The sequence below is a fragment of the Melospiza georgiana genome, chromosome Z, assembly GCF_028018845.1.
Source record: "Melospiza georgiana isolate bMelGeo1 chromosome Z, bMelGeo1.pri, whole genome shotgun sequence".
NCBI classification, from domain to species: domain Eukaryota; kingdom Metazoa; phylum Chordata; class Aves; order Passeriformes; family Passerellidae; genus Melospiza; species Melospiza georgiana.
This window is the reverse complement of record NC_080465.1, coordinates 19,172,675-19,199,188: the sequence shown is the minus strand read 5'-3', so window position 1 is coordinate 19,199,188 and position 26,514 is coordinate 19,172,675. Positions and strand designations below refer to the sequence as shown.

At 41.6% G+C, this 26,514-nt stretch overlaps 1 protein-coding gene and 1 pseudogene across 2 annotated transcripts in view; one reads left to right on the top strand and one right to left on the bottom strand.

Moving 5' to 3' along the window:
• ACO1 (aconitase 1) overlaps positions 1-26,514 on the bottom strand; it is a 56,346-nt gene that overhangs the window by 24,983 nt on the left and 4,849 nt on the right. Inside the window, exon 1 of one of the 2 annotated variants that reach the window (XM_058043864.1) lies at positions 11,599-11,650. The exons of the other annotated variant lie outside the window; for it this stretch is intronic. The gene's annotated coding sequence lies outside the window, so the exon portion shown is untranslated. Of the gene's footprint in view, positions 1-11,598; positions 11,651-26,514 lie in introns of those variants that run through there. 2 annotated transcript variants of the gene reach the window in all.
• On the top strand, positions 19,475-20,731 carry LOC131096214 (Golgi to ER traffic protein 4 homolog; annotated as a pseudogene).

Sequence of the window (26,514 nt, the reverse complement as noted above, 5' to 3'; positions counted from 1 at the left end):
TAAAAGGTCTCAGAAAAAGACAGCAGTATTGTGAAAAATACAGATATACCACATGGCTTAGAATCACAGAATCTTAAAAGCTGGAAACAACCTCTAAGACCATCGAGTCCAACTGCTAACTGAGCACCACCATACCCACCACTAAACCATGTCCACAAGTGCCACACACACACACATCTTCTGAATATGAATCCATCACTTCCCTGGCCAGCCTATTCCAATGACAGGAATATATTTTTCCTAATATCAAATATAAACCTCCCCCGGTACAGCTTCAGAATCTGTTTCATCCTGTCACTGGCTGCCTGGGAGAACAGACTGTCCCCACCTGGCTACAGCCTCCTTTCAGAGAACTGTAGAGTGGTAAGGTCTCCCCTGAGCCTCCTTTTCTCCAGGCTAAACAACCTCATCTCCCTCAGCCACTCCTCACAGAACCTGTGCTCTGACACCTTCACCATTTTTGTTGCCCTCCTCTGGACACAATTTCACAAAGGAAATTCAATGTCTTCATTATTCTCTTCTTTATGCTGCTTCTAGACAGCCATTTGTGCCTCTGTGACTTACAAACCACCATGACAACACAGTCTCATTTCTAAAGTGTGTTGTGGTTTAACCCCAGGCACCAACTAAGCACCCACAGCCACTCCCCCACTCCTTTCTGGCAGGAAAAGGAAGAGAATCAGAGCAGCAAAATGAAAAAACTCATGTGTTGAGATAGAGGTGGTTTGATAAATAAAGCAAAATCTAGACCTGCAAGCAAAGCACAACAAGGAATACATCCACCTCTTCCAGAGCAGTTCAGCCATCTCCAGGACACCAGGGCCCCATCACATCTCATGGTGATTTGGGAAAATGAACACCATAACCCTGAACCATCTCCCTCTTCCTTCTCCTCACAGCTCTGTATGCTGAGCATGATGGCACACGCTGTGTGACACCCCTTGGGTCAGTTGGGGTCAGCTGTCCCAGCTGTGTCCCCTCCCAGCTCCCTGCACACCCTCAGCCTCCTCGCTGGAGGGGTGGGTGAGGAGCTGCAAAGGCCTTGGCTCTGCCTAAGCCCTGCTCAGCAGGAGCTAAAACACCCCTGCGTTATCAAATGCATTCCCAGCACAGCCCCGTACTAACTATTAGGGACAAAATTAACTGTATCACAGCCAAAACCATCAGAAGTGGCATTGATCTAAAGCTTAACTGACAGACATCTACATTCAAAATTAAAAACAATTTAACAAAACCAGAAAACACTATTATTTCAGACAGAAAGTATTATAGACTAAGATTATAAATGCTATCAGAGACAAAAAGAACTCTCCTAATTCCAGAAAGATTTGTTAGAGTAACCACAAAAAAAAAAATTTACATAGGCTCTACTGTAAATGTCATTTTAGTTTGAGATATTTCCTTTTTTTGTTGTTGCTTACTGATTTACCGGTTTTGGTGGCTTAATGGTTTGCTGGATAAAGCATTCCTCTGGGACCTAGGACTTTTAGGTTCACATACAGAAATTAAAAGGCCCTAAGATAATCCCCATTGCAAGGCTAACCAGCAGCAAGGGGCCTAAATTCACTACAGAAATATCTCTTAATGTCCAGTAAAGGTTACCCATATACAAACTACTTAATGGAACACTTCCTAGGACACACTGAAGACCTGAACTCTGCCCAAGCCTCTTCTGGAAGCACTGGCTTAGACCAACACATGCCAAGGATCAAGCTAACAATTTCACAGTGAGAACAGTTCTCCTGCAGTGCCTGGCAACATTCCCAGTCACGATTAAAATTTTTTCAGTAGAGAGATAACCAAAGGCCTGATTTTCAGATGCCTTGTTTTCCCAAAGACAGACTATTCCTGTCTTCATTCAAGTACCATTATCTTCTCTTGCCTCAGGTTTTCAAACAAGAAAATTCACAACAAGGCAGGAGGTACACACAACAGGCCTTGGAAACTGGTGCAAAAGGATGTGCAAAGTCCAGTACTTGTTAAAAACAGACACAGCAAGGCCAAAGAATTAATTTACTTATCTCACCTGCTAGTTTCACGCAATGTTCAGGAAATACTACTATGTGGAACACAGTTATGGGGGGTTTTTAAAGTATTTTCCAAATTCAGATTTTTTTCTTAGAAGACCACCTAAGAGAAATAGCAGAAATGGTAACAAAAGAAAGTCCAGGGTGTAAAGCAGCAAGATAATGTAGGGAAAGAAATATTTACAGAATTCTTTCAAAGAAAAGAAAATAATGGATGTTTCTAGACAAAAAGCTGAATGCCCAGGGAAGCTGGAAGGTCGGCAGACGAACAGACTGCAAACACACACACAACCTCAATTGTATCATCTCTCACATTTCCATTGACAAGTTATTTCTGAAACTGCTTTTCCCAGCTTTGCAAATACTCACCCTGTACACAAGCCTCTAAAGTTTTAGGTGTCATGATCTTTAATCAGCATGAGCTACTAGCTATTCCTCTAAGCAAACTCTGCTTCTACAACTGAGCATTAACAAAATGAATTTCTTCCTTCCTCTTCTTGCCAGCTACCCTCCTGTTAAGATTTACTCTTTTGCATTCCACTTTGAGAACTTTATTTTATTCATATCAATTTCTCATGGGAAAGTTTAAGAGTAGCCATAGATAGAAAATATTCGGATATCCCCCAACAGATAAAGCAGATCATTAATTTGATATGACCATGAATCCACTATACTCAGTTCACATACTCTTATCCAAGTATAAACTGCACTTTGAACATTTTCCATCCAAGTCCATGTCTTGGCAAATCACAGCAGAAATTCAAGATGTTATGACACATTATCTACATGTTAACATTACTTTATCAGACATCACCCTGTTCCCTGAACAGCTCACAGTATGAGATACTTCAGTACAAATCTCCTCTCATCAGTGATTTATACAAATAAGCCAAACTGTTGGCTAACCAAGCCCTAATCACAAATTCTTTTCATCTGCCTAGTCACACTGACATGAACAACACTGTTACAAACCTGGAAGCCATTCAGAAATACCTGAAAAGAGGTAAAATCTCTAGAAAAAATACCAACTAGCAGCATTACTGCAGTGAATTTAACAAGACAGAGAAGCTCAGTCATACCAACTACTAGTTCCACACAGTAAATTATAAACCAACTTGCCACAGCACACAACTCTAAACTAGTGATTTGTCAAAAAGAAATCTGGGGGCGATACTCTGCACACTGAATAGACCAAAACTTTTGAAGTCGTCCTCTGATAGATACAGGTTAACCTTTTTATTAACTTGATACAGATTAGCAATAGATACAGGTTAACTTTTTTATTAACTTGATACAGGTTAATTTCTGATTACAACAAGGAATGTTTACTCGTGTTTTGCAGGCAAACATGGGTGAGCAGACATCTATCTGCCTGGAACTGGCGCAGCACACAGGGTCACACACGCTGACCACAGCCAACGTGTGACCACATTGATACCTGCTCAGAAATACCAAAACAACCACTTGACCTTCTGCCCAACAACCTGAAAACTGTTTGTGTGGAGATTACACAAAAAAACAAAACAAAAAAAAAAATAAAGGATTATTCAAACGTGAAAATGCAGAATAGCATTTAAAAAGGAGCATCTCATTACTGACACAGACTCACAGAATATTACGAGTTGGCAGGCACACAAGGATCACAAAATCCAAGTAAATGGCCCATACGATGTTCTGTTTCACAACCCTGGCATTATTAGCACCATGCTCTGACCAGTGGAGATAATCTCAAGATACTGGAACCTCCTTAAAGGGTTGCATGACTTGTATGAAATGTACCAGACAAACAACATTCTGATTTTAGCCCTTCCTTAGTGCCTACTATTAAAAATCTGAGAACACCCACAATCTGGTCTGCATTAAAGCTGAGCATCTATGAATCTGAACTCCCTATCAATATTTTTTCCCGCTCACCTTGTTACATCAATGCAGTAGCTCATTACTGTGCCACCACACTCAATCTCTTGTTAGAAGATACCTCAATTCACCCAGACTGCACATTAGCTCACCACAGAAAGTCTGATTTCTGTTTTTTCCCTCTCCCTCAGAGAAGCAGAAGTACAGAAAGATTGCAACCATGAATACCAGGAGGAACAAATTTATCTGGATAAGGCCATAACTTTCCAAATATAAAAAAATGAAGTAGTGTTGTGCAAATGCAACATCTTGCCCTTTAGGGCAGAGAATGAACCCTTGGCCACAACAGCTGTTTCTTGCTGTTTGCACCCCTATATATGACACAGTTCAAATTTCTCTGGAAACACAAGCTTTACACTGTGATACTCTAAGAAGTCTTTTTGAACAAACAAAATCTTAGTACAACACTCCTCACTTCATCTGTATTGAGTGTGGCATCAAACTCAGCTTTTACCACGGACACCTCCGATGTTCACCAGCACCAAAAGATCATTGCAAAGACGCCTGCTGGCTGCACTGTCTGTGGTTATCTCTGTGGCCTCCTGAAGGACACATCCTTTGATGATCATGACATAAGAAATGTGCACAAGTCCAAGGGGACAGAAGAAAAAGGTGTCTGTCCATCCTCTTCCCTTGTCTTCTCTTATTTGTTAATCAACTACATCAGACACATTCAAAATACATTAAAGTCTCATGGGGATTTCCATAAAAAGGTTTTAAGCAAGAAACTGAAATTGTTTTATTAAAAAAAAATCACAGGAGATTTCAAGGTATGTTTTATGTGTGCTTTCAAATCTTCAGCTGTTGGACCTTTCTGAGTATCAAACATAAACACAATACTGGTCACATCTCAACAACATTGATTGGAAAAGGACTTGGTTCAGTTTAAACCACATTCTTGATTGACAGTGACTCCTTCACTCTACTTCAGATCCCTTTTAAAAGCAGTTTTGTAACTTGGAACAAAGACAACAAATAAATTTTACTGAAATTAATAGAATTGAAAAAATACAATAATATATCTTTACACTTGCATAAATTATCTCATGAAGATCACAGAGAAGGAAAAATGTATTTTAGTCTCTTGCTCTATCCGAGAAAGTCTGAAAACTGTTCTAGACATCTTTTTCTATTCTCTTTAGAGTTGAAGGTGAAACTGAGCATAGCTAGTCAGATTAAAAGCAGCAATCTCACATCAGAAAAAGAAGTGATTCTTTATAAAAAACACAGCAGCATGTATACTTGTTGGGAAATTTACCTGACTACAGACTGGAAAAGTACAAAGCTGTGGCTAATTCCAAGTCCTGCACCTGCTAGATAGTGTGTCCTTGGGCCTGGCTGTAGTATGATAACAAGTGGTCAAAGAGACATGAGAAAAGAGAGATGTAACCCCTAAGGAATGAGGAAGAGTTCATGGTATAGTTTAACCAATAGATTGCTTGGCTTACAGAATATTCATAAGCTTATTATTTGCTGTGTAAGTGTTTGATGCTTTCTTCAATAAACTGGACCTGTGATGAACCAGCTGGTGTCCTGGTCCCCTTCCTACGACATATACTCATTGACTGTAAACAGATCCATACTATCAACAATATGTATTATTTTGGGGGGTTTAGTGATATCAGAGCCTCCCACTCATCTCCCACCATGCAGAAAAGGAGAAAACTGCAGCACACACAGTGGTTTCCTACAACCATGCTGACAGTAAACTATGCTCTTCCTGTAGTACACAACACAAATGTTTACACAAGACTCATGGTTTTAATAACCACTTTTATTGCAGAAGTACCTGACAAAAAACCAAAGACACAGATTGTTTGATCTGCAGAAGGGAAAAAAGTCTCTGGATGAGAAAACTTCTGTCTAAGCTTCAGGGCATAAAGTAGCAACAGAACAGCTGTGGTTATTCAGCATTTTAGTACAGACATATATTTAATCTCACTTGGAGAAACATGTTTCAACAATTGCTTTTTCTATTCCATCTTTGGTTTCTTAGTTGCTGTCTTTCCAATTATGAAAGGGTGCCTATGTTATCAATGATAAGAGGTTAATTTTAGACATCACTACATAAAACTAAACACCAGGTGTCTTAATTAAACAGATTTCAAGTATTAAATGCTCTTTTTCAAGTATTAAATGCTCTTTTTCCTGAAATATGGGTCAATTCCTGGCCATCACTGGGAAGCACACACTCAGCAAAGAAGCAATTTAATTTCAACATTTCACCAGACTCTAGAAATGCTCAAAAAGATTACACTCAGGCAAAGCAAAGATGCAATTTTATCAGTCATCAAGAAAAAGGGGAAGGCTCAGACTTGTTGGTACTTGAAGAAACATGACAAAATATGATGTTTCTGTGATGAAACCTCCAACTGAAAACTGGGGAAAGAAAGAGGTGAGCTGGCAGAACCACCATGGTAAAAGTCCTTTCCTGGTGAGAAGGCAGGACATAGGCAATATCCATGGCCTTGCTTGAAAAATACAACATTTTTCATCCATGCTGAATCTGATCTTACCACCTTTTGATGCAATTATCACTCCTGTGCCCACAAGTTATTTCCCTTGGGTTTGTCCATTCAAATGAGTGCCACTGTATGTATCTGTACTTAGCTGCTAAGTTTGCAACAAGCACCTCCAAATAGCAAAAGCAAGCAACTTAAAAAATATAAGCGGAGCTGCAGCAGAGCAGCAGGATACTGAGTTTTAAATTCTACATCACAACATTGAGCATGCACTTCATGACATTACTAGCAGTTAAATATAACTGAACAGCACTTATTTAATTAAGGGCTATTCCTCATTTCCCCTGGGCCTCTAAAACCTCTCATAGCTCTTCTCATGGCTTCACATTCTACTCAACAAGGAGCCCCCATTAAAAAAGTTGATGACTCGTTCCAGTTTACCTAAGTTATAAATGGCATAGCCACGAACAAAGATCTCTGAGGAGGTCCAGCATGTAGGAATTTTTCATCACATTGGAATTGCACCAAGTTCTGTGCATGCCTACCTTACCCAAAAACCAAGGAAGGAGAATACCCATGTTAAGCATGTTGACAAAAGCCTTAATGGAAAGGCAACCTCTCTTCAGTATCAGTCCAGTGTTTAAACTAGTAAAACTTCACTAAGTAAATCCATCCATAATTCAAGTCAGTTTAGAAAAAAAGTCCTAATAAATATATTCATGTGGAAGGAATTTTTTTTTTTGGTTTAAATATTCAAATTGCCTAAGAAAAATGTTTTTGTTACACTGGGTAAATCAACAGACAGACAGAGATGACCAGACACATGACAACATAATTACAAAAAGACCCACCTACCCACCAAAAAATGGCAAAAACCCAACCAAACAAACCATAAGCAAAAAAACCCTCAAGCCCACACATGCCCCCAGCATTTGGATAGACTTCAACACCAGAGGTAGAACAAGCAGAGTCTTGTTTCATAAAAATATAAAATGCTATAATTACTCTTGGATGTACAAAGGACAGATGAGTGCAATTACTGTTGCAATAAACACCCGTTTCTTCTTTTGATTTAGAGAAGCTCTTATGATTTAACACTCTACCTGTGGCAGATAAGGCCACTGTGTAACAAATAAATGCTGTTCCATTGCTGCTAACAGACACTGAGGAGATTTCAGTGTTTAAAGAGACTCCAGAAAGAATCTTTGCGTTTCTTCGTTACACAGAAAGGTCCATCATTACACATAGATCCTTAAAGAGAAGTCCACTAACAATTTGATGACTGAGCAACTATTCTGCCAGTATAAACTACATCAGTATTCCACACGGGAAAAAATGCAGTAATAGAGAAAGGAAGGTTTCTTAAACAACCTCTAGGCAAAGTTTCAGAGAACCCCTTTCAACTTTAATGCTCAAGAGAAACACTGTACTAAAACAAACAGAGCTTTGGATTGCAGATGCTCCTGCTTTCTCCTGCTGCCTGAAACTTTTGATAGCAATGCTAAAATACTTACTTATTCAGATCCATAAAGTGCTAAACTTCCAACACACCAAATAGGTTGTTAATTGCATATTCCCATAATCTGTGTATTTCAGAAGCTGTCATGAGCTGTCATGACCATTGCACTTTGTTAGCAATGCTGTATCACACATATTGGAACTGAAAGATTAGGTCAGAGATCAAGTTTGTGAAATCAAACATTGAGGTCTTAAAGTAACTCTGACTCCAAGTGAGCTGGAAGTTTAGGTGCCCAGTTCCAAAATGTAGACATTAAACTCCTTCACATCATCACTCCAGAAAGCCAAATGCTACCTCCTCTCTCACCTCAACATAGCTTAGAGGGACAGTCCAAACACTTCTCTTGCATAGATCTCACCAGCCTTTGGCAACCCAGGTAAGCACACATATGTAGTGTCTCTCCTGTGTTCTCAGACAGCCTCTGAAATGCAATCTAGTCTTAACAAAATCCAGATGATAACTAAGCAGGTGTAAGTGTTAAGGCAATGCTTTCTCAGCACACTCACCACTGAGTGTCCCAGATAAAAGTAGAGACTAATTTTTATTTTTTGCTACAGGGAAATGAGCAGCCTTACACCCAAGAATAAAAGGAAGCTTATTTGGAAACTACCAAACACTGAAAAATAAAGTGTTGAAATTTCTTTCCTACCTCCTGGGAGAGCAGCTCTGAGCTTTAAGCTACTTTCTACCTCTATACAGACTTGCTGCTTTTTTACCCTATGCTAGTACTCTTAGACTGTTCATTAACAAATATGCAGCTTGGACCAGTTTTAACAAAGAACTAGCTTTCAGTGTTAGTTACAAAAAAAAAAAAAAAAAACAAAAAAAAACAAAAAAAACCAACATGGAAGTGCTGCAAGAAGTGTGGAATACAGAGCATGTGTACAAAGATTTGGTCAAGAATTTTGGTTCAATGTCAAAAGGCATTGGTCTCTAAGTTTCAAAAGACTCCTATGAAGGGTGAAGAAAGTGAAGAAATGCAGGAGAGCTGCATGGGAAAGACAAACAAAATGAGAGTATTGTGAATCAGCTCTGTACTCATGCCATTACCTTTATATGAGCTCTATAAACTGCTCTCTCTGCACCTTGAAAACTCCTCTTCTGCAACTTGAAATCTGAACTGTTTCAGAGCTTCTGAAGATACGTAGGTGGAAGGATCCTTTCAGGATGAAGAACTGATGAGAGGATTACTTCTGTTGTGAAATAATCTGACACTGTGGGGTCCTAACTTTCACACACAGGATTTCAAGACAAATCCTGAAGTTGTTGTCTGAAAATAAAGATAACTTTCTCACACCAAAAACTTCTACCGGTAATCTCAGCAGCTATTCAACTATTTGTGCCAATGAATCCAGCTTTCAAACACCCATGGCTTCGGTCTGTAAGGAGAACAAGTGTGTGTCTGATACAATTTCATGAACTCAAACTAGCCGTTAGCAGAGTTTTCTGGCCAAGCTTTCTGGGGAGCCAAATTAAGTTCCACTAAACATTTTAAATCACCTTTTTTATAACAGTTTTCACACAGAAAGGGTAGGAAAAAAAAACCCCCCAACAATCAAAATTAACGCCCTCTTTCACAAGCATCTGAAATCCAGACCCTACAGCTGTGGGATGTCCCAATTCTTTCAAGAAAGTGCCAAAAAACTAGAGGAAATCTTCTGAATTAATCAATCCCTAAGGCAGCAGTGAATGCAAAAACCCCGAAAAAAAATGATCTTATTTTCACACAATTAAGACTCCTCTCTACCTTCTCTATATTTCAAGACACAAAGGGACTACTCTTCAATTAACACCTTTCCATTTAGTTTAAGTCGATTGTTACTCCAAGGAGGGAGTAAATTTCCAGCTCTTACTCTCACAGTGCTACAGTGAGAGTCTATGCTGGAAAACACTAGCAAAAGAGATTTGTTCCATTTCTTACTATTCAAATGTTATTTTTTCTTTACTTTTCTGCATTTATTGTTTTGGCTCTTCTACTATTACTATAAAACCAATTAGCATCAAAGCTGGAGTGGCCAAAGACAACCAGAGAGAAAGAAGGATGCTAAATTACAAATATGATATGACAAAAACCTGCAGTTTGAAAGCCCTGTGGTCTTTTCAATTCAGCAGCAGTCTGCATGTTGTTCTCTGTAAAGCATAGCTAAGTGATCAGACTTCTTTTTACATGGAAAGCTTCTCCAGGAACCTCCTCTATCTTATAAAGTCTGAGAAGAGTAAAGTATTGATAATTTTCCTAATAAATCTTCACACACACCACAGATCTGGAAGGCACAAGACTCAGCTGCACTTCCTACTCTATGCCCATTACACTCATCTTACTTTCTTTGAAGCAGTAAGTAACAATCCCCAGAAGTTTATTAGGACATTCTGATACAGCACAATTGCTTTTAAGCAAAGCATTACTAAAATAAACATTCCAGTGTTAATATTTCACTAGGGTGGTCTTCCTTTACTTCGGTTTTGCGGATTGATAAAGCCAGTCTGAACAATAGCAACAGCACTGAGTGCTCAGAGATATTAATTCAATTCCAATTGTTTGGAGAGAGAATCCTCTGGTTTAGACCAAGTTTCCTGCTGATATTAAAAAATACTAAAGTTCAGCTCTCTCTGTCCTGCCCTTTATCCCCCCTTCCCCCACCTTTACTAGCTTTAGAGGTGGAAACTAAATATCAAAGTACAACCTCCAGTTAAAAAATAAATGGGAACTGTGGTGATATGATGAGAAGTGGAAACATACTGAACGTGAACAGGGTCTGATCCAAATATACCTGATCCAGTTACTGAAACTGGGCATCTCCACCACCACAGTCCTAAGTCCAGTTAAATTAGAAGGCAAATACCTGCATCTGTGCTATGACCTCCAGGACTGTTACAGAACACCTGCACCTGCTGTCTGTGCCACGAACATGAAACAGATTATTTTGTCACCCAAAATTATTAAAACCCAACATTTTATAGCCATCACCTTCCAATTATTTTCCTTCATCCTTTCCCTTTCCTACCTATGTTGCAGATCTACTGAGGTTTTTTCCAACACAGAGGAGTTGCTGTGTGCTTAATAGCTATACTTCGCACTATCCTCCACTATTTAGATACTACTGAAATACCAACAGACAAGGCTCGAGCGGTTCCAGGAGGAAAATCAATGTTAAAGCTTCACCTACATGAGGAAAGGGCAGCACAACTTCTCCTCCACGCCAGCTCTTCTCGAGCTAAATCTATTCCTCTTTCACCGCTCTGCAAAAGCCGCCCCCTGTACTCCCTGTGAGCCGGCCCCAAGCAGGGCGCTGGAGATGTCGCCAGCCGGGGCCCGGAGCCGCCGCGGGGGCCGCACAGCCCGCCGCCGCTACGAGATGGTGGCTCGCAGGGGCTGCTCCGCCACAGCCGCCTTCCCTCCGCAGCATCCAACGACTCTTTCCAGCCGCCACCGCGGGAGCCGGGGCCGGGAGCCGGCAGGATCCCCCGTCCTGCCAACGGGCCCTGCTAGCCGCCGGTGCCCGCCCTCCGCCCGGGCCCGCTCCCGCCCGGCTCTGCCCCGAGGGGCGCCCCTCCACCCCACAACCTTTCCCCGCGGCCGCCGGGAACGGGCACGCCGCGGCCGGAGAAGCGGCTCCCAGGCACCTGAGCCGCCGGCGGGGGAGAGAAGCGAGGCGGCGGAGCCCGCACTCACCGGGGAGCGAGGAGCACAAACCACCACCACCACCACCGCCGCCGCTGCTGCTGCTGCTGCTCGCCGTCAGGGGCCGCCGGGCGCAGGCACAGGGAAGGGGCGGTGGCGGCGGGCTCCGCCCCGCGCCCCAAGGCCGGAGCGGCGGCGGGATGGCCGCCAGCCCCCGAGCGGGAGGGAGGGAGGAGGGAGGACGAAGGACGAGCGGGAGGACGAGCGAGCGGATGGCCAGCCCGGCGGAGGGCGCGCGGGGCTGGTGAGCTCACCCCTCCCTCCCGCAGCCCTGGCCCCGGAGAGAGCCGCTGCTTTCTGTTGGAGAATTTTGCTCAGAAATGGCTTATAGAGTTTTGTTCAGACATGCCATAATCATATACAGCTGATGGAAAAGTAAAAGGCAGCTCTGAGGAGCAAATTCTCACAGCCTGTTTCTGTAAACAGCAGAGTTCTCAGGCTGTTTTTTCATAACAGGTAAACATTCTGTCCTTGGCTGGTATGGGAAAGCAAAAGTTGACAAACATGGAGGCCTTGAGAACTTTCATAACAGGGTGAGAAAATAAATTTTATTTCAATACTTTCCTCGGCCAGCCACTTTCCCTGGATGGAGGAGGAGGAGAGGGAGCGCTGTGAGTGTGGAAGGGTGGGTAGGAGGGTGGTACCGAGGTCAAGGCCAGATCTGCTGCGGTGAGAGTTATCGGAAAGACGGGCACTGTGACATGGGCAGCAGGGTGCGGCAGTGATGTGCCTTGCGCCCACCGTAAGTGCACCATGTGCTCCCGGCCCGAGCGCCTGCCCAGGCTTCGGAGTCCAGAGGTGCTGCCAGTGAAGCCTGGAAACAGCTGTCGCTCAGGACACCACCTGACACACAGGGCTGCATCCTCATCCTGGAGTGGGAATGGGACGTCCTGTTGTTTCTCTTGGCAGGAGGAGAGCTGATTGTCCTGGCTGTTGGCAGAAACAGGCTGTTACTTACAAGCTGGTCAAGATCAATATCATGACGTCAATATTAAAGAACAATATCAGAGCAGAGAACATCCTAGAGGACATAATTTACATCACCCCCATAGCTGAGTGCCATGAGTCTTTATCAGTGTCCAATGTGTTCCCAGTAGAAGAGTATATGGTTTGGGCCTGAATAATGTTGAGGAATACATTCAGTGCAACTAGTCAGGGTACAGCTGCAGTGGGACAGCACGTTGAGCTCTGGAAAGCAGGAGCCAGAATTAAGAGGCTAGGAACTGGCATTGACCCAACAAAAACCCTGTGGCCCAGCTAGGTAAGCAGACACTGAGTGACACAGCAGGAGCCAATGGTTCAGCTGGAAGACCCCAGGCTTTCACACGCTTAGATTGTGAGGGTAGAAAAGCCCAGGGTTTGCTTTGCTCAGGGTCCCTCCTCAGAGACACCAGCCTGAGCTGTTATTTTGTCACTGCACCATGATTAAACCATTGTAAGAATCCAGGAGTCTGAGACTCTGTCATGGGAAGCCTGGGGTCCAGCCAGTAAGGAATCCTGGTCTGACTGGGTGAGAGTGTGGTGTGTAGGGAGTCAAACAGGGCACCACTCAGCTCACTGGAGCCACCATTGTTAAGTGACCTCTGTTCCAGCTCACATGGTCTCATGGAGTGTGCCTGCCAGAGTCGTTCCTGGATAGTCAGACAGGAAACTTTGCTTAACAATTAAGAAAACTAAAAAGTATCTCATTCCAGGAAAATAATTGTATACATAGTAAAGAAGAGTTGCATGTAAGGAATGTAAATATTCTGTAAGTCTTGGTGAGGTCTTGGAGGTCACTGGCTAGGCGACATGCTAACCACTGACAGTTGGAGTAAAAAAAGGTCCATAATGTTTTGGTTTTACCTGAAGAAAGCTTACGCTAAGAGCAAACTGAGTTACCTGCTAGCTTTGCTACAGAGGAGCAAGTCTCAGGTAAGTGAAAATGCAAGTGCTTAGCTCAACTTGTAAAAGAAGGATGAAACATAGAAAATGCCCATGATGTCTCACCTGGATGTTTGTGGGCTGGATTCCTGCACACTGACCTGTGCTGACAGATCCTCCTGCCTACATACACTATCCAGCTGGAATTGTCAGACCAGAAGAAATCAATGGGAAGGACCCCAAGATCTAGCAAACAAGATACATTGAGTAGGATTTTTTTTAAACTGCATATGGAAATCCTGGCTTTGACATACCTGGTGTCGATTTCACTGGAACAGTTGAGACTTTTAGGGACCATCTGTAGTTAAACCTGCTATTCTCTGACCTGATACCTCTAAATAGCCTGTAATCTGCAACATATAGTACTTTTGAGTTATTGCTCAAAATTGCTTCCAGGTTAGCCTGCTTTCTGTTCAGCATAAATACCACCTGGAATAATTCACTTGCACTAAGTTCTTCTTTTAGAATTCTATTGGTTTTTAGAACATATGATTTGCTTTACCAGATGGTTAACATGGAACTGGACATTAATTCATAATATTGTTTTCAAACCTTTGGCCAGAGAGGTTCCTAAGACTGACTTTGGCAGAACACAGTTATGTTTGTAGTTTTGCTTTTGGCTCTTGAAGGTGGAAGCCCATGTTTCTACATGACACCACAAAATAGTAGATTACTCTGATGGTCTGAAAAGCCAGAGAATTTCTAAAACCTCTTAGAGCTTTAGATGTTTCATTATTTGATAGACCTTTTTATTTTTGTATATAACTAATAGCAATAAAGGCATTTCAAAAATGTTCCTCTTTGTGGGATTAGGTCCCATAATGCTTCTCTGGGTCACTTCCTTTAAAAATAATATTTTAAAATTTTATTTTAATTTGGTTGTTGTTGTTGCTGTTTCTAACAGACGAGACTTCCAAGGCCCATGTATATCACTAAGTTTTGAATCATGAATAAAATCCTCCATACCTAGATACCAAAGCAATTGCTGCAAAATCTGATTGACCTAAAATCTCTTGGACAAAAAGCAAAGACTAGTGAAAATAGCAGGTCAGCAACAGAAATGGGAAATCCATACATCAGCTCTGACTTTTCCCAGTGCGTATCTGCAAGGTTTGTACTTTCTGTTCTGCAGGGAGGGAAGGCCCCTGAGGTTGATAGATACTAGAAGGGAAGATTCTGTGTCCCAGAAAGAGAGACACAACTGCTTCAGCCTCTGCCTGTTCTTTGCAAGGACACAGAGACTATAATGGGATTGGAAGACAGGCTGTTCATTCAAGGGTTAATGGCAATGCTGTCTGAATGTTATTGCTGGTGTTTCCAGCATTTTGCTATTCTTCTCACTGGGCTCAGTTTACAATAAGGTATCTTATTTAGCACATGACTAAAAAAGTGAGGGTTTGCCTTTCCCCCAAGGCTGCCAGGAGGTGAGAACTATATTAGATCTATTGTTTGTAAGAAGATGTTTACTGAAATGAGTTCATGGGTTTAGGATCAGATTGCAAGGATGTCCAACAGTTTTCTTGGACAATCATGCATTGTGCTAAATCAGGATTAAAGAAAATTATTTTCTGTTCTTGCAGTGAAAATTGATGCAAATAGGAATAACAATGCCTTTCATGTTGCAATCATGCCTATTCTAGAGTGCTTTTAGGGTTTTTCATTAAATTATTTCACAATAGATGAGGAACTATGTGTCCTTTGTCCTTTCTGTCTTACTGAAATCCATTTCCAAGAAGGTTTGTCTAATATCAGATTCCTTTTGGAGTGTTCTTTGAGGTTATTCACCAACATCCTGGAAGTCCAGGGAGCATATCATACCTGTTCAATTGCTGACTTCACTATTGTGTCTCAATATATTTCACTCTTTCCAATCCTGTCAAGGAGTTTAAATTGCTTTGAATTGCCAAGTGATTGTTTTCAGCTTGTTACAGTCAATAAAGCCTTAACATACAGCAGTAGACTTCAGTGTTGTAGCAATCTGCCATGCAGGCTCAGCTGATCACTGAGGCTGCAGCAATCACAGGATTGCTGCAATCACAGGATTGCTGCAATCAGTCTCACAGTCTCAAGCTGGGCTAGGATAGGTCTGACAGGGAGGCAATAAACTTGAGCTGGCAGCCAGAGGACCCAGCTTTGGAGCAGTCAGCAAAAAGAAGTGTCTGCATGTGTCCTGCTTTTCCTGGCTCTCTGTAGTATAATGAAAAAGCTTTGAGGTTTGCTCTGGAGTGCTGTGTCCCTATAAGCAGCACATTAAGGGTATATAATTTAACATACTATGTTCTACAAAACATATGAATTTATATATTCAAATGTGTTCAACACTCAGTAAAAGTGTTCCTGACTCTGGGAAGCCATCTGTGAATGAACTGAAGAGACAGTGAGACAGTAGCTTGCAGGTTATGGCTTACAGCTTGTCCTGAGTACAATAGGTTTGGAAAATATGTTTGGTGGCTCATGAAGGAGTTAGTGGTGAGATTCGATTGTTAGTCATGACTGTTTTAAGCTGATCAAATTGTAGGAGTAAAAGTCTGAAAAAAGAGATTTTGAGAGCTCCCAGATGACGTCTCAGAAATACCATAGCAGATTCTGATTATTGAGCTAAGTGAGGGCCTACTGCATCTCCCTCTTTAATTAGATGATTGTGCATCCTCCAAAGGAAATTCTGTGGTTGGCATATTTTAACAAATATGTTATAATTTGCTTCTGATCTTAGCACTGGTTTCCTTAACTGATCTTAGCACTGGTTTCTTTAAATGAGTCTTCAGAAAATTGCAGTTACATTTATTGAACTTAATTATCAGCAGCAAAACAAAGATGAACGTTCTGCCATCTACTGGTTAAATGGGGTTCAGCGGAGGCTTGTTGTCACTCCTGGGAGAGGGCATTGACTTCGGAGTTCAGATCCTCCTCTTAGTCCCAGGTAGAAACTCATAAACATGTATTGTCAAGGAACAGTACTGTTTTCTTGCAGAATAAAAGCATTTGTTCAACTGTGCCACAGGAACCGAAGGAAAGGGACTTGAAGAATAAATTGTCTGAGATAAGTAAAACTCTTCACTGCCAACACTGCACCTTCAGCACCAGACTACGTAATGCTTTTGGAGAACTTCTTCCAAAGTAGATAATCTGTGATCAGCTTATAGTTGCTGTACAGAGCACGAGAAAGAAAAACTGTTTGCATCATTGAAGTGGAAGGATTGTTCTTGTCCCTTTCAAGAGTAATGATATAACTTGCACTAAATGCAGAAGTCTTTGCTGACCACCAGTGTCTTTCCTTGCATATTTGGAATAGTGTAGAAGACTAACCCTGACTAGATTCCTGTGAATGCTCATTTGAAAACAACCCATATTCAAAATCTTATTTAAACCTTTGGTGTACAGGCAATGTACAACACGCTTTCACACAGTAAGCCTGGACTTACGCTGTTCATAGTTTGTGTTGCAGTGGCACTAACACTCCCTTACTGAGCTCAGGACTCTGGCAGAACATGTTACTCATCTGATAGATCAGGATGAAGTGGGGAGTAAACTAATCCAGAAAGCTGGTAGAAGAAACAATCTCTGGAGCCCAGGCAATTTACCATCTATCATGTGGCTGGTCTGAGATACCAGTTTTCACTTTGCCACTGTACATGTCTAAAGAACTTGCACACACAGTCCCTAACCCTTACCTAAGAGGCACCTGTTTCCTACTACATGCTTGCTACATGCATTTGGTGACTGGTAAATGTAACAACCTTGGACATTCACTGCAGCACTACCCTTTCATTCCCTGTACTGACTGGTAATTGCTTGTAGTTGCTCTGAGATCTAAAACTTCATTAAAAACAAGGGGCACATTATAGAAAGCAATGGAAAACATGCTTTTTGAAAAGAGGTCCACATTTTATGCTGCCTATACATACACATTTTGCTCAAAGAGCATTAAAGATGGACAGAAGAGCAGTAGGAATTCCTTTGCTGCACACTAATGGTAGACTTTTTCTGTAACATTTTACTTATTGTTATGCCTAAACATGAGAGAGTGTTCTTAACTACTTTTCAGTGAAAAATTGGATACTGCCTATTTTCCCAAGATGTTTGTACTAGTATTTTGCTTTTTGATTCCTCAATTTTCCCCCAGGAAAATTAACATGCTGAATAAAACCAGCAATCACAATTAAAGAATACTCTACTTAGTTGCTTCCAAGGCTTCTTGAAGAGAGGAGATCAGATCTCCTATGACATGGCACAGTCAGGATGGATGCTTCCCTGACATATTTTCCTGCCTCCGAGGGCAGAGAGAAAATGCATCGTGATGGATATACCCTGACTGCTAGTGCAAGTGAGAGCACAGAGCTAAATTACATCTCACAAAAGTTGTCCTTTTCACCCATTTGCAAGTAGTTCAATTCTCTGCACACAAACATGGAAGAAAGGGATAACATAGCAAAGAACACAGAGGTTGATGGGCTTTTTTACCCTGTCTAGATGTCATGAGAGTTAGAAATCCTCTCCTACTCCTCTATGTGCAAATAGTACCTCTATTGTTAATCCCTCTCCAGTGAACAAACTGCCTCGTTTACCAGAGCCCTTAATGAAAAGCTGCAATTGTGCCAAGAGAAAGCTATCCAATGGGATCTCCTATGAAATGTCCAATGAAGTGTTACCAGGCTCTCAGTGCTTCATTTCCACCAGTGAAATCTCATTCACTTTTTTTATTCCTAATGCACTTCAACACTCCAGTGCTTAGATTTCCATTGTGTCAGTGGTCTGTGGTGAGAATCTGTTGCAGCAGACCTCTTGTTAGGGGTAGAAATGAGCCAAGACACAGACTCTCATTTAACAAAGTGAAAGGGGTCTCAGTTTATTCTTCTTTAGAGCCTAGCCATCCTGACTCTGACTACAGCAAGCTTCTACTGTTGGTTTCTCTGGCAGATTCTGACTACTGGCTATTTCCTGCTGGAAAATGACTCCAAGTATTTCCTTGCTGCCTCTGACCACAGACTTTCACCTAGCTCAACTATGATTGCAAGCCAGTCTCTTAACTGCATCAGACTCAGACCGACCTCACAGAAGATCTTTTTCAGCAGCAACTCTCTTTCTTGTTTTGTTCTTCTTTGCCTCTCTGGATTGTTCCTTATTCCTCAGGGCTCCTCTACTTGCTCAAGGTCTTCTTCCTCAAGGCTCTCCCTGACTGGCCAACCCACCTCTTTTATCACACTTATCTTTATTAGTCACAGCTGCAACCCATTAAGGGCAAGGTTTTTCTTTTTCTTTGGTAATTAGAACTACTGGGACTTATCAGGGGCAAGGTCACCTATATTTCCCCCTTTTCTTTTAATTAAAAAAACATGTTTAGGTAGACATATTTACATGTTCTGCTTAGGATTAACAATTATACAAATATTTAAATAAAATACCTATGTTTTACTAGCATATAAAACTGCTCTGTTTCTGGTTCTTGAGCTGACTACCTCTCTGTAGTCAATTTGGTGTCTCACAGCTCTCTGTGGTCACCATGTTGATGATTCTGTCTCTCGGAGCTCTGTTGCTGCTCCCGTCTTGCTGCTGGCTGCTTTAGCCACACCGCCCTGCCGCGCCCTCGGGTCGGAGCAGTGAAAGAGCCGGGGCAGCCAGGGCCAGCAGGGCGCTTGCCAGTGGGCCGGGCGTCCGTGCACCCGGCAGGAGCCAGGGGAACGCGGCACTGTGCCAGGGCCCTGCCGGACTGCAGCCGTACCTCTTTTTACAATCAAAACCCGGATTTCTGCAGCTTTTCTCCCAGCTATGCTATTTCTCATTTCTCGCAGCTCTTTTTTTGGCCACTGTCTCCCTGCAACTCCAGGCTGTGTTCCTTCCTATGACTCAAAAGCCATATTTCTCCATAGCTCCCGGCTGTCTTATCCTGGGCAACTCTCGGGCTGCCTTATCTCTGCCTTCCTTCTTATCATGTCTTCTCGCTATCATGTCGATCACATCAGGCCATCACCAGATGTACTGGGCGCTCTTCTTCAGGTATATGTCACAAGGAAAACATGCAGAAGCAAGAGAACTAATGTATTCAGGGGCTTACTGTTCGTCAGTCATAACCAGAAAAACAGTGCTGCTGATCACTGTCGCAGACATTTTTTCATAGAAATCCTTTCTTTGGGATTTGTTCATCTTCTGGGAAGCTGAGGCCCCAGAAGAAGAATGTAAACAATTGTTATCGGCTGGTGTGGAATGCAACAGGTGCAGCGGTGATTGGTCTTCTGTGTTTGGATTTGTTGACCACTCACAGGAGAGTTGGTCCTTGCTTTCTGCTGGACACAGAACTTTGTTATTCATTCTTTTCTATGCTATTCTTAGCTTAGCAGCCTCTGCAACTCTCTCTTTATTCCTTTTAGTAGAGTAATAATGTATTATGTATCATATATCAATAAATCCAGCCTTCTGATCATGAACCAAGATTCTCGTCCATTTCTGTCACCCTGAAGACCCTCATCAGGTGGCTGTAATAGGTCACTCCATGCTGGTTTTGGAGTCTTTGGAGAAGTCAGATGCAAAAGTAGCAGAAGACCTTTCAGAAAACTTGGCTAAATTGTTTAGTTTAATGGATCTAAATTCTTGTGAAAGAGTGGCTTTCATATCCAGAGCACTAGAATAGTCCAATGGGTAATCGGGAATACATGGACATCCAAAACTACACCAGTTACCAGTACTACTACCCTGTGGAGAGAGCAAAACTGTAGTGAATCTCAGTATCACTTGCACTCAACAGATGGTCAGGGCTGTGCAAACATGCTGGTGGAATACTCCTTATTCCACAAATACCACACTGTAGCTCAGGCAATACTACAATTTCTCTGCTTAAAAAATAAGACCAGCGCGTCAGTTGTTTTTATGACATACACACAGAAACATCCTTCCATAGAGAAGGGCCCACCCTTCATGCAACCACTGCTAAAATTCACCTAAAATTTCTCTTGTTGGCAGTTCATGGAGGAAAACTAACAGTATGAACAGTATTGTGTGAACAGTATCACACAACTTCGCTGAAAAAGACCCCCTGTGTAATGAGTACGTAGATAGAATAGGACAGCTTTTCTTCAGAGTTCCACACAAGCAGACCTCATCCTGCAGGGGATTGCTAGGAAATCTTTTAAACAGTCTGATGGGAACTGGGGAAAGTAATGACACAGAAGATGGTCAAGAAGACAGCAGTCCTATTGAGCTTGACTGAATGTTGTTGTCATTGGCTGCTGTGTAAATCTGATGATTCGATGATTCTGAAGACACTTCTGGAATTTGAATCCTCTTTCTTGGCTTCTAAAAGAAGGGCTCTTCTGGTCTTTTACAAATGATCGCTGGAATGTTTATACTGTCAGTCTATATTATTTATGGGGGAAAAGAAAAAGAAAAAAAAGAAGGAAGCCAACAAAAAGTAGCCAAACAAACCAATCAGAGCAGTTGCTGGGACTGATTAAACAGCCTTCAGTTTCTGATGCAGTATTTCCTTTTGCACAGTCTTTCAATAAAGCATAAACATGGGGCTTGTTCTTCGCGGCCTACAAATAGCATCTCTGTTCTGAGAAAACCTCCTTGCCTTCTGCCCTCTTCCAAGGAAGATCTTGAAAGGCAGGGAAAGCAATTGAATAATTGATTTCCAATGCTGGTTCCAGAAGTACTCTGAGACAAGCCAAGCAGCATAATGTGAGATGCGCATCCCAGAGACATTGATACAAAAACTTACTTCCGCTGCCATGAGTAACCTACACACCCTTCAGACTGCATGCTCCTCTACCTCCTTAAGATCTTCGTCCTCAAAGAGGAAGGATCTCCCTGATCAGCCAATCTACACCTTTTATCACACTTACCTTTATTAGTCACAGCTGCGACCCATTAAGGGCAAGGCTATTTAATTAGTACAACTGTGACTTAGGGGATGATGTCACTTATAATCTCTTCTTCTACAGCTACAGGAATCTGCATGATTCATGGTTATTCTGTCCTGTAACCAGCCTGTAGGTGACTCCCTGGATTTGGGATGAGCTTTCAGCTTCTTTCCAGGCCCATCACAGCTTTGGTGCTGGAGGTGCTGGCACCTGTTCCCATATTGGAATGCACAGGTGCAGTTAGGCCCATTTTTAAGTTGGATGCTCATTTATTTTGGCCCATGGGGAATTTAAAGACATCAGTTCTGCAATAATAAGGGTCATTGCCCCTTTTCCTCTGGAATGTTACACTGTTGCCCAAGCTATAGGCTGACCTGCACACCTTGAAAATTTTTATCAATGACTGCCTGTTGGTCCTGTTCGGTTATGTAACAGAGAAGTTTTTAATTGTTTTACTTGCAGCATAGGCTGGAAAACTCACATTCTTTCTGAAATCTTGAACTAAGTTACACATCGTGAAGTTTCATCTGTATAACAAGGTGATGAAGCAAGTCAACAGTACTGCTGGGAGAATGTGAGGAACTGCTTTAATACCAAACTTGGATCTAACTGTAAGGTTGCCCCTGCTCTGAGCTATAGAGTCCTCTCCTATTCCACATTATTCAATGAAATAAACACCTACAAAACCAGTGCTTGCAGCAGCCTACTCATGAATTATCTTTCCATTAATCAACCATGGACTGCACTCAACAGAACCCATTTTAGTTACAAACTGTTAGAGAACAGAAGGAAATGTAGTGGTAACCAGGGATATCAAATGGGGACTTGGCACATAACAGACCAGTTTATTTTTTACAGATAGAAATACACTGCTGCCTCTCTTTCTGTTTTCCTTATTGTGGAACATAGCATTTCCAAGTCAGTGCTTTCCTGATCAGGGAGTGTTTGGTTCTGTTCAGCTGTCCCAGAGGAGAGCAGTGATCCACTGGTGAGGGGCAGCTGGGTTTAGCACAGCACTCCCATTACAGAGGACACTAAAGGTGCACAGAAGAGCTGCTGAAGACTCTGCTGGAGCCAGCACGATAGCATGCCCCTTAGCACCAGCCCAGACGCTGCTCCAAGAGAACATGGGGGGCCCTGCAGGAGTAAGGTTATATGCAGTGCCAGGTTCCTCTTCCCAGGGTGATACTGAGAAGGTCGAGGTCTGGCTGAGGTGCAGGGCTGAGGTACAGAGCTGCCTGGTGCAGAAGCTATGGGAGAAGGCAGCAGACCACACAGCACCAGGGAGGATGAATGAGCAGGAAGGCAACAGGATCCCTCCAAGGAGGTGCCTGTGCAGAGCTGAGTGCTGGAGCCCTCTGCAGCAATGATAGGGGCAGGACTCTGGCTGAGTGAACAGCACTTGGATTCAGGCATCACCGCCAGTCAGCTCAGCTGTGCACACCCAGAGAACTGTGCCAGGCCATTGACTTCTCAGGAACCAAGGAGTCTACACAACAACTTATCAGGGCCTAACAGAACCATCCAGAGCAGGACTAGCCAAAACTAAAACTGTTGTGGCTGTACTCCTGCACCAAGGCAGGTAAACTACAAAAATCAACCACCTTACATTATAGACATCTGTAGCCCCACCCTTGAGGCCATTGTGTTCCCCTGTAGAGCAGTGGGCTGTAGTTGTTTAATTACATTACTATTTAATTATCACTCAATAATTGTTTAATTATAATTTGATAATTATTTAATCATCAACAAACCCCTTTAACTCCACAGTGATGTCTTATTTTAAGAATTTATCTTCAATAGCTGCTTAAGAGGTAGGACAGCTAAAAGGTGAGGCTGGACTCTGTAGTAGATTTGGACTAGCAAGGTGGGAAAGTTGAGACTCCCAAGGTGGAAATGTTGGGAGCTTGTGACTCCTGGCAACAGGAGAATGACTCCTCCTGGTCATGTAGGTATGAACTGAAGGCACTCATGTGCAATACTCTGACAACAAATAAACAGAAACAAGCTTGGCTGGGAGACATCTGAGCCCCTCATAAGGACAGAGCAAGTCATGGTGGCTGGAGATTACTTTTGCTGACCTCTATGTCTCAGAAGGTTTGCTGCTTGTCAGGGCCTTTGATCTGGGGTGCTTTTGTCAAGCCCGCAGACCACAACCTCCTGTCATCCATGTGGGCACCAGTGACACAGCCAAAGGAGGATCTCATGCATGAACACATCACTCTGGAGTCTAGCATACATGGTATTTCTTTCCATTCTTGCTGGGAGTAGATCTCTCCTGTTGGCCAACAGGTACTGTCAGGCATAGAAATAAATAATGCTATATATTTACACATAGACACATACATTAAAAAAGGCTGGTTTATATACTGGGTTTCTGATACATTATGAGAGTGTAGAATCAGAAATTGCAATGTGGTTTTAACAACAAGACTTGGACATTTTCTTTTCAGAGTGCACAACTCTTACTAAACCTTAACAGCAATTCTGTTATTCCATATGTGGGTGTTCTGCATATTTTGCATGTCAGAATGCATTAAGGTACTCTATTAATAAAGAACTGTTTTCATGTTCCCTAGGTCCAGAGAGAAAACATGACTAAAGAAGTTAAACTGGCAATCCTTTACAATAAAAAAATAAATCAAACCCTAGCTATTTTTTGGTTTATTAGTTGGTGTATTTCTCCCAGAGAAGTGATTCATTAACTCTGAGCAAATCATTTATGTACTTGTCAGGAAGTTATTTGTTCTAAAACTTAAGAGCTGGAAATAAGCTATTAAATATTAAAATCAGTGTATTTGAAGCACAAATAACTTGCCTGTCCTATCATCATATTTGCTAGCTGCCTGGGCCCTAAATTTCAACCTTTTGACTTAGCTATGTTGTTAAACAGTTTTCTTTACTTTCAGCTCTGATATGGTTTATTATTTACTAAATCTCAGTTTTGTTAGCAGAACTAGGGAAACTCCTGAAATAGTAAGGATTGTAAATGCTAAAATAAAGTATGAGTTCTACAGTTATGTCTGCTTCTGATAAATGCATCTATGTTTTCATTAAATACTTACTACTGCTGACTATAATGATTTTGGTGAAATAAAGAGGGTTTTCTTGATGGGATTTCCGTAGGGGTTTTTTCCCCCACAACAGATGGATGAATTTGTACTGAAAGATTTTCTTCTAAATCTCTGTACCTATGTGAAAAGTGTACATATATTTGATATATAAACATTAATACATAATTTTGTTTAGATTATGCAGTCTAATGTGTCCCTTATTATAACCTTTATTTGAAAAGGTATAGTTAATCTGGCACTCAAATAAAAAGTTGAAAGACATACCATATCTTATTGCATAACTTGGAACTGATCAAGAACTTTGCTGGCTTTCCATAGCAGGGCTTTTGCTTCTCTTATTCAGGGGCTGTTGGTGCTTTTAACTAACAAGTCAGCACTTGATTTATTTCTAGTGTGATTAGAACAGTTTTTTTAAAGATTTTCGTTCAGGAAGGAAGTAACTGTAGAGCTATTATGAAGAAAAAAAAAACCCCAAACCAAACTAATTATGTGCTAGGTACTAACCCTTTTTTCTCTCTTTTTTTTTTTCTTTTTGGTAGTGTAGGTACAAGAAATTGAATTTCTCTTTTATTTTCCATTTCAAGACAAAGAGTGCATAAACCTGATCTAATACTTTTATTGTCTCTTCAGCTGTGAGACTTTGGGAAAAAAAGAAAGGTATCCTATTTAAATGAAAATCAGGATTTACCTTTAATTCAGACATCACCAACTTGGAGAGGTGAAAAAACTGCAAATCTGAAACCTCTCTTGCCTAGGAAGGTGATACTTCATGAGCCACTTCCTTTCATGTGCAAAATGAAGCATTATCCCTCAGTTTCCAAATATTGATGTGCTGGTTTAAACCAATAAAACCAACCCCCCTGTAGCTCTTCTTCCCTGCTGGTTGCCAACAGGAGGGCACATTCAAAGCTTTGGTTCTTTGAAGCCACAATTCATTTTAAACTTTCCTTTTCAACCTCCACATATGGTTTGTGTCATTCCTCTCTTCCAATTACTTGCAGTAATGAAGGGAATTCAGAAAACAGAAGTCAACAATGCAGAAGATTTCAGTAATCTAGAAACGCTTTTGCTTATGGCTCTATGGGATAGGTACCAAGGGATTTCACCCTTCCACAATTCACCAACACATAAAGAACACATTTTATAGGAACAGAAACTTAGCAAGCTTCTCTATCATTTGGGAAGCTAATGACTCCCACTCCTATCATGTCAGTGGATGGATGAAATTGTTTGTAGCACTCTGAGAAACGAGGAAATGGGAAGGCCAGGAGAGACCCCTAAAAAACAGCACAGCTCCATCTGCTTTTCATCCACTACTTCCATATTAATACAGTCTTATAAAATCCTCTGGATCTCACCTGGACCTGACATGATTACTTGTTTTTAGGTTTTTTGAAGCTTGCTTACAAATAAATTGCTACATGAAAGAATTGAGTAACTGAATTTCAACAGTCTGAGTGACAAGAGAGCCCTGGTATAATGAACTGTGTTCCTTAAAGGATAAAAACATGATGTGATGTTGACACTACATCAAACTTATTTAATCTCGTACATAAATTTTGGATGATGTACCAGAACTTTCACTTCTCAGTTGTAGCAAAGGCTTTCTATTTGTCACAGTATGTTTTCTCCTTAGATCTAAAGAGTACAAGAAGGTTACAAAAGGCTCAGAAGATCCAAGGTGCAAAGTTTGTTCCATTTACCAAAAACACCTCTACCAAGCCAAGAAACTTGTAAAAAGGACAAGTTTTCTGTACCGCCTGCCCAGGAGTTGCATAACTTGAGTTTAATGAAGTTATAGAATCCAAAGCGCCACAAAATGTTTATCAGGATGTAAAAAGAAGTAAATTTTCTTTTCAGAGGCCTTACATTTTTTTCCTAATCTTGTTTTACTAATCTTGTCAAAACAAAGACAATGGATGTTCAAAGAATTTTATTAGTTTTTATCTTGAGGCACTTCTTTATTTAAAAAAATATAAAGGTATACCTAAGAAATGGTAGTTTTATCCTGTTTGTTTCATCTTTCAGTTACCAGCCTGTCAAGCAACAGCTCCTGC